Source organism: Triticum dicoccoides, chromosome 6B, assembly GCF_002162155.2.
Source record: "Triticum dicoccoides isolate Atlit2015 ecotype Zavitan chromosome 6B, WEW_v2.0, whole genome shotgun sequence".
In the NCBI taxonomy this organism is placed as follows: Eukaryota; Viridiplantae; Streptophyta; class Magnoliopsida; order Poales; family Poaceae; genus Triticum; species Triticum dicoccoides.
Window position 1 is genome coordinate 412,412,437 of NC_041391.1, and position 7,676 is coordinate 412,420,112.

Sequence of the window (7,676 nt, forward strand, 5' to 3'; positions counted from 1 at the left end):
GCCACACCCCTCCCGATCAACAGGACCCCCATTTCGACCGTAGGAGGTCTGTTTCCTCCGTTTTGCGGTACGCCAGGCCCCTCCCGATCAACAGGACCCCGTTTCGAATGTGGCCGGTCGAACACAAGGCCGTTTCCTCCGTTGTGCGGTACGCCAAGCCTCGTTTCCATTGCCTCTTCCGTCCAAGCCCTCCCGATGAACACGACCATGCATTCCGTTCCGACCCAGCCGGTTGGCTCCCCATGAACACAACGACGACGCTATTTCTCCATTCCGACCTAGCCATGTACGTATGCGCGAGTAGGCGTTCGAGACCCTGCACGTATGTACGTATGTGGCCGTATTTTCTTTCTTGCACCCTCGCTGCTGTACGTACGTGTATGTGCGCGCCTCTACTACGACCAGTATGTACATACACGTTCGCGACCAGAATGACAACGCTACGTACGCTTCGACCAGGTGGGTCCCGACTGTCAGGCACTTCCTTGCCTGCGAAGATGTAGCTGGTGGGTCCCAGCAGTCAGGGGGAGTATCGTTTTTTTTTTCGAACGCACTTCCTTGCGTGCGAAGATGTAGCTGGTGGGCCCCAGCAGTCAGGGGGCGAATCGTTTTTTTGCCCGGACGCACTTCCTTGCGTGCAAAGATGTAGCTGGTGGGTCCCAGCAGTCAGGGGGAAACGTTTTTTCACGAAATACGGTGGCCCGTCCGGTGGGTCCCTGCTGTCAGGTGGAGGAATAATTATTTTGCGTGTAATAAGGAGGCACTTCCTTGCGGCCGCCATGGACCCAGCTGTCAGCCTCTCCACGCATAGTACTCTTCCGATGGAAGTCGGTTGAGGGAGTTCCGGACTAGGGGGTGTCTGGATAGCCGAACTATCATCATCGGCCGGACTCCATGACTATGAAGATACAAGATTGAAGACTTCGTCCCATGTCCGGATGGGACTTTCCTTGGCGTGGAAGGCAAGCTTGGCGATATGGATATGTAGATCTCCTAACTTTGTAACCGACTCTGTGTAACCCTAGCCCTCTCCGGTGTCTATATAAACCGGATGGCTGTAGTCCATAGGACGAACAACAATCATACCATAGGCTAGCTTCTAGGGTTTAGCCTCCTTGATCTCGTGGTAGATCCACTCTTGTAACACACATCATCAATATTAATCAAGCAGGACGTAGGGTTTTACCTCCATCAAGAGGGCCCGAACCTGGGTAAAAACATCGTGTCCCTTGTCTCCTGTCACCATCCGCCTAGACGCACAGTTCGGGACCCCCTACCCGAGATCCGCCGGTTTTGACACCGACATTGCTGCTTTCATTGAGAGTTCCTCTGTGTCGTCACCGATAGGCTCGATGGCTTCTTCGACCATCATCAACGACACAGTCCAGGGTGAGACCTTTCTCCCCGGACAGATCTTCGTATTCGGCGGCTTTGCCCTGCAGGCCAATTCGCTTGGCCAACTGGAGCAGATCGAAAGCTATGCCCCTGGCCGTTAGGTCAGATTTGGAAGTTTGAACTTCATGGCTGACATCCGCGGGGACTTGATCCTCGATGGATTCGAGCCACAGCCGAGCGTGCCGCACTGTCGCGGCGAGCATGATTTAGCTCTGCAGCCGGACAGTACCTTGGAGGCCGCACTCGAAACCGCTCCGATCTTCAATTCGGAGTCAGCTCCGCAGATCGAGGACGGATGCCTAGACACCGCCTCAGGGGCTGCAACCTCTACGGCGATAGAGCTGAACACTGACTTTGTCCCTCATAAAGCTCGTGACTCCAAGGTGCCGGACTCCTCGCCGGACTCCGAACCTCCCGCGCCCGCCCCGATCGAATCCGATTGGGCGCTGATCATGGAGTTCACCGCAGCGGACACTCATCTTTCGGCGACATCTTGAGTTCGCTAAAATATCTCTTGTTATCAGGAGAGCCCTGGCCGGACTGCGGTCAGGACGGTTGGGATGCGGACGATGAAGAAATTCAAAGCCCACCCACCACCCACTTGGTAGCTGCTGTCGATGATTTAACCGACATGCTAGACTACAACTTCGAGGACATCGATGGTATGGACGACGATGCCGGAGACGACCAAGAACCAGCGCCTACTGGGCACTGGACAGCCACCTCATCATATGACATATACATGGTGGATATCCCAAAAGATGGGAATGGCGAAGGAACAGAGGAGGATGACCCCTCCAAAAAGCAGCCCAAGCGCCAGCGCCAGCGGCGCCGCTCTAAATCCCGCCACAGCAAGAATGAAGACTCCGGCACCGGAGACAATAATACACCGGACAGTGCCGAAGACAACCCACTCCAGCAAGAAGCAACGCAGGAGGACGGAGACGCCAGCCCTTATGAAGGAGCGGCAGAAGAAGAGGCAGAGGATTATACGCCTCCCTCCGGAGACAAAGCGAGCCTCGACGATGACGAATTCGTCATGCCTGAGGTTCCCGTCGAACAAGAGCATTTTAAACGCAGGCTTATGGCCACAGCGAACAGCCTCAAGAAAAAGCAGCAACAGCTTAGAGCTGATCAGGATCTGCTAGCCGACAGATGGACTGAAGTCCTCGCAGCCAAAGAGCATGAGCTCGAACGCCCCTCCAAAAGCTACCCTAAACGCAAGCTGCTCCCCCGATTAGAGGAGGAGGCTTACGAACCCGCATCACCAGGAGACAATACGGCTGAACGACCACCCCGTGGTCGCGATAGAGAGGCCTCTAGGCCCTTCACTAGACCCGTACCCCGGCATCGCTCGAAAAGCACACAGCCACAGGGGAACACTCCGGACTTGCGGGATATATTGGAGGATAAGGCAAGACAATCAAGATCGATCTATGGATCGCGTGGGCGTCCCACGATACGTGACGACAACCGTCACGCCGGACACAGTAAGTCCGGCCGAACAAAATAGACCAAGCTCCCTTGAGCTCCGTCGTGATATCGCCCAGTACAGAGGCACCGCACACCCACTATGCTTCACAGATGAAGTAATGGATCATCAATTCCCCGAAGGGTTTAAACCCGTCAATATTGAATCCTATGATGGCACAACAGACCCCGCGGTTTGGATCGAAGACTATCTCCTTCACATCCACATGGCCCGTGGTGACGATCTTCACGCCATCAAATACCTCCCCCTCAAGCTTAAAGGACCAGCCCGGCATTGGATCAAGAGCTTGCCAGCAGAGTCAATTGGGAGTTGGGAGGACCTGGAAGCCGCATTCCTTGATAACTTCTAGGGCACTTACATGCGACCACCAGACGCTGATGACCTAAGCCACATAATTCAGCAGCCAGACGAATCGGCCAGACAATTATGGACACGGTTCTTAACCAAGAAAAAACAAATTGTCGACTGTCCGGATGCGGAGGCCCTCGTGGCCTTCAAGCATAACATCCGCGACGAGTGGCTTGCCCGGCACCTGGGACAGGAAAAGCCGAAATCCATGGCAGCCCTCACATCACTCATGACCCGCTTCTGCGCGGGTGAGGACAGCTGGCTAGCACGCAGCAACAACCTCAGCAAAAATTCTGGCAGTCCGTACTTCAAGGACTGAAATGGCAGGCCGCATCGCAACAAAAACAAACGCCGCATTAACGGCAACCATATTGAGGATACGGCAGTCAAAGCCGGATTCAGAGGCTCTAAACCCGGTCAGCGGAAAAAGCCATTCAAAAGAACTACTCCAGGTCCGTCCAATTTGGACCGAATACTCGACCGCTTGTGCCAAATACACGGCACCCCCGAAAAGCTAGCTAACCACACCAAAAGGGACTGTTGGGTATTCAAGCAGGCAGGCAAGTTAATTGCCGAAAACAATGACAAGGGGCTGCATAGCGATGACGAGTACGAGACCCAACCGCCGAACAATAGAGGATAGAAGGGTTTCCCCCCACAGGTGCAGACGGTGAACATGATATACGCAACGCACATACCCAAAAGGGAGCAGAAGCGTGCACTCAGGGATGTCTACGCGATGGAGCCAGTTGCCCCGAAGTTCAATCCATGGTCCTCCTACCCGATCACTTTTGACCGAAGGGACCACCCCACCAGCATCCGCCACGGCGGATTCGCCGCACTGGTCTTAGACCCAATCGTCGATGGATTTCACCTAACCAGAGTCCTGATGGACGGCGGCAGCAGCCTGAACCTGCTTTACCAGGATACAGTGCGCAAAATGGGCATAGACCCCTCAAGGATTAAACCTACCAAAACGACCTTTAAAGGCGTCATACCAGGTGTAGAAGCCAATTGTACAGGCTCAATTACACTGGAAGTGGTCTTCGGATCCCCGGATAACTTCCGAAGCGAGGAGTTAATCTTCGACATAGTCCCGTTCCGCAACGGCTATCATGCCTTGCTCGGACGTACCGCGTTTGCAAAGTTCAACGCGGTGCCGCACTACGCATACCTCAAGCTCAAGATGCCAGGCCCTCGAGGAGTCATCACGGTCAACGGAAACATTGAACGTTCTCTCCGCATGGAGGAACATACAGCGGCTCTCGCGGCAGAAGTGCAATGCAGCCTCTTAAGGCAATTCTCGAGTCCGGCCGTTAAGCGGCCGGACACAGCTAAGCGCGCCCGGAGTAACTTACAACAAGACCACCTGGCACGTTCCGAGCATGCGTAGCAGTGCGGCCCCAACCCCAGCTCCTGCGAAACGTCAAAGCAGGTCCTTCGCGTACACCATTACGCTCTGAAGATACCATGGGCATGGGGAGAGGGGCACGACCACGATAAACCCAGACTGTGGCTCAACCACACCAGGGGCTCTCAAGTGTGTTGTTCTTTTTTCTTTTCTTTTTACCTTTTATTTTTTACCCACAGGACTCCGTTTGTCAGAGGCCCTGTCCGGCAGCAGGCCTGCCGAACTCACGATGCAACAGCCAGGGAAGGATAAAGGCTACAACGAATATGCAGGTGGTCTCCATTACGAGCATTTTCTTACACCAATCTGCAGCCTACCCCTGGCGGGGGACATGTTTAACAGTCCCATCCCTTGCTTATCGCACTATTTGTATCGTTCTGCATTCGTAGCAGCACTTATTGAATAAAACAATGCAGCACCTTTTTGCTTATAATTGCATTTCTTTTTCATAAATATGTTCATTCACGGCATGTTGCATCCGTACACTTTAGTACGGCTAATATACACCAGGGGCTTATGTTCCCCGCATCATGGTGTGATGAGTCCGAACACTTTCACAAGTGCGGCACCCCGAACTTATAGCACTATATGCATCGGCTCCGAATCATGTCTTGGGTCAATAGTTGGGTTTGCCCGGCTCCCATGTTTTGGTACCTTACGTTCCGTTATATCGGCTAAGGTAGCACTGGGAGAACCACTGCGATTGCGCCCTAGTTGAGCTGGGTTAATGCCTCAGTGGAGAAAGCTAAAACTGACCGTCATGATGATGCGAGAGCCAGTCGCTGTTCGAGAGGTTTTCTGCGAGTCCTTAAAGACTTATGCCGCTTCGAGCGAGGAGCCGGATACTATCCGGCCAAGGCGTGGATAGCGCCCCAAATTCGGCCTTCCAAAGACTAGGGGCTTCGCCGAAATTTAAAATTATAGAATTCTATGGCTAAGTGAGAGTGTTCAAGCATTATAAGTCCGGTTGCCTTGTTTGCTGTGTTGAACGCTTCCGTAGATGGACCCAAAAATGGGAACAAGAGCACTCAAATTTATCCCGAACACCCCAGCACTCGTGGCATGGGGGCTGAAGCCGACGACTTGCCATCTCTCAGATTTGATAAACAGCCGCATAGAAGGTAATATTTTAAATTAACAAGCGTTGCTTAGCGCATATGAACTAAGTTTTCAGCGCACAGGATAACAAAATGCGAGTCTACTCAAATATTACATCTTTGGAGCACTCACCCACAATAGTGCGGGCGCCCTTCAGCACACTCTTATAATACATCTCGGGCGTGCGATGCTCCTTGCCCTCTGGTGGCGGGTCCGTCACAAGCTTCTGGGCATCCATCTTGCCCCAGTGCACCTTTGCGCAGGCAAGGGCCTGACGGGCACCCTCAATACAAGCGGAATGCTTGATGACTTCAACCCCCGGGCACGCATCCACCAGCCGCCGCACCAGGCCGAAGTAGCTCCCAGGCATGGCCTCCTTAGGCCACAGCCGAACTATGAGGCCCTTCATGGCCTGTTCGGCCACCTTGTGGAGCTCGACCAGCTGCTTCAGCTGGTCGCTAAGGGGCACCAGATGTCCGGCCTCAGCATACTGAGACCAAAAGACCTTCTCCGTCGAGCTCCCCTCCTCGGCCCAGTAGAATGCGGCAGCATTGGACACGCTGCGAGGAAGATCTGTGAACGCTCCTAGAGAGCTCCGAATTCGGGTAAGCAACAGGTAATTAACACTCAGATGCTTACTTCGCATGAAAAATGCCTTACCCGCTGCTATTTTCTTCACCGCCTCAATCTCCTGGAGAGCCTTGTAGGCTTCGGCCTTAGCGGCTTTGGCACTCTCAAGAGCCGTTGCAAGCTCAGACTCTCGAGTCTGAGAGTCACGCTCCAAGCTCTCATGTTTTTTCACGAGATCCTGGAGCTCTTGTTGTACCTCCGCCACTCGCGCCTCCTGCTTCTCTCGCTCGGTGTGCTCCGCGGCCGCATTGCATTCGGCCGTGGCCACTGCCTCCTTCAGGGTCGCCACCTCGCTAGTGGCCCCTGCAATACCCACGTTATCCTTGTTATTTTTCTTGCAACCAAATCCTTTTCTGTAAGGTACAATTTTCATAAGGTATTACTCACCTTATTTTTCCTCGAGCTGCTTCTTGGCATGGCCGAGCTCGTTCTCGGACCGCTCGAGGTTTTCCTTCAAAGTATTGACCTCCGCAGTCAGTGCGGCGGAGGTCAGCAGCACAGCCTGCAATCCCATATTGACATATTTTTTATGACTCATGCGTTTATCTTTCTAAAGATCCTCAGTCCGGCTTTTCTTTCCGAACACCGAACCGAGCATCAGGGGCTACTGTCTATGCGGTACCATTTTACATATATTGAAATTCTTACCTCAAAGCCTGCTAGAAGGCTGCTGCAGGCTTCGGTCAGCCCGCTCTTGGCGAGCTGAACCTTCTGAATCACCGCACTCATAACAGTGCGGTGTTCCTCTTTGATGGAGGCGCCGTTGAGCGCCTCCAGCAAATTATCCGGCACCTCCGGTTGGACGGAGGCAGCCGGCGTCGCAGTCTTGCCCTTCTTACGAAGGGGTCGCCCACCGGAATCCAGAGCCACTGTGGCCTCCAGGGCTGAGTCCGGTGCAAAGTCCGGGAGGTTGTCCTATGACACCTCTGGGGCCTCCTCCTCCTGGTGGGTCCCTTCCTGGGATCCCACCTCGGCTTCGTCCGCGGCACGGGGGGTGGAGGCAGTCGGAAGGGAATCCATATCCGACGCACCCAAGGACCCGCTCGATGAAACGGGAAGATCGTCCTTGGGCGGACTGCGGGGTTGTATGCGGCATTAGAAAGACATTATGTGGCGAAAAGAAAAAACCTTGAAGTTATTCGGGAGTCCGGATACTTACGATCTTGCCAGGGGCTTGGCCCTTCGAGGCCAGTCCTTGTCGTCGTCACTGGCGTTGGCGGAGCAGTCCGGGGGGAGAGTTTTTCCCTTCTTGGACCCTTTGGCCTCCCTTGTTGGGGAGGCCTTCCTTTTCTTCCCTCCCCC